At 34.9% G+C, this 1,511-nt stretch overlaps 1 long non-coding RNA gene across 1 annotated transcript; it reads left to right on the forward strand.

The window, feature by feature from the left end:
- Positions 1–1,026, forward strand: LOC107736412 (uncharacterized). Its single transcript, XR_001639658.1, has 3 exons — positions 1–42; positions 130–904; positions 991–1,026. It is a non-coding gene; the product is annotated as an uncharacterized LOC107736412 (long non-coding RNA).
- The last annotated feature ends 485 nt before the right edge of the window (positions 1,027–1,511 follow it).

The following is a 1,511-nucleotide window of genomic DNA, read 5'->3' on the forward strand; positions in this document are numbered from 1 at the left end:
AGAGCCAACCTCAAACAAGTCAAGAAGGAGGTCAAAGAGGAGGTGCGTACAACAGATGACCACATTTTTACATGATAAGGTCAAGAAATTCCAGTTTGCAAAAGCTGAAAATCTCACCTTCATTCACAGGATAAAGAACTGCGTGATGTTGGTGACTGGCGTAAGAACATCGAGGATAAGTCTGGTATGGGTGGCAGGAAGAAGATGTTTGAATCTGAAGCTTGAAGATGTTGATGATGAGTATTCCACCATGATTTTTTTCATTGGCTTGGATCTGAATAAAATGTACTACTTAAAGGTTTTGCAGGAACTGTTCAGTGGACAGTTCAATTTATAATCCATAAAAATGCCAGTCAAAACTTGAATTGTTCTCTTGAACAATGAGGTGTTCAGTTTGTAATTCTATACAGATTGACTGTTTGCCAAAAATATGTTTTTTTTCCTAAATAAATAACCCAACTGTAATAATTGTTGCTTCCTGCTTTTTTAAAAAGGTTTTCTTTATTTTATCATCTTTTTACCTATAATTGTAACCTTTACCTTGTTGTATTTTTATTTATTTATTTGAATTGCTTAAAGTGAACAAGGAATCAAAATCAACCCTATTTACGTTCTTTATAGACATTCTTGGTCTTATTGTGATCAATTTGTCGATGTTAAAATGACTTTCCTTTTCGGTTGACGTCTTATTTTTCAGTCCCACAAACCACCTGATACAACTTTTTATATCTCACAGACCCACCCTACATTTTTTTCACATGGAATATCCCATTTCCCTCTGAAATCCGCCACTATTATGAAAGTGAACTGGGTTACAAACAAGGTTTCATTTTGACTTTACACATTTTTTATAATTCAGTGTAACATCAAATCTAAACCAAGTACTGCTCGTTTTATCTTCAAGGTAAGATTACTCATTTTCTTGTCTTTATAAGGTTAATATTCAGCATGAGGTTAAAATATAATTAGAATATTTTATAATTCTTGCAGAATGATGTCCAGTATATGTCTTGATGGATCATTGGGTGAGTAAAGTCATGACCCACAACATCTTCCTATATTTGCTGGTGTATTTCTTCATTTTAAAACTGTATATGTCTCTCTTTTTAGTTTAATAACTTTAAGTAGGCACCACAACTAGCAGATGTCTCTAAAAACACCAATTAAATAAATAAATAAGCAAATAATAAGAAAGACATCTTTAAAGGTTAAGTTATTTTTAAGAAGGGAACATGGAAAGTATTTGTGGTGTGAATTTCAGATGTGTGCTCTGATCCACTGGTCTTAGCAACACAGCAGTGTTCCTTGAAGAGATATCTGAGGTTTTGCTGAGCCATCAAAGAATGCACATTAAAAACCCGCATTGCCTGTCAACAGCATGTGAATCCTGCTCGCCGCCTCTTCTATGGGTGGTGAGCACCTCTCGTTTGACTCCCCTCAATCTTACCTTGGATCTGAAGGATTTAACGCACTCTTTCTTTACTGGATCTAACTGCGAACACCTGCTTTCC

The sequence above is a fragment of the Sinocyclocheilus rhinocerous genome, unplaced genomic scaffold, assembly GCF_001515625.1.
Source record: "Sinocyclocheilus rhinocerous isolate Xijiao unplaced genomic scaffold, SAMN03320098_v1.1 C36681118, whole genome shotgun sequence".
Taxonomy (NCBI): Eukaryota; Metazoa; Chordata; class Actinopteri; order Cypriniformes; family Cyprinidae; genus Sinocyclocheilus; species Sinocyclocheilus rhinocerous.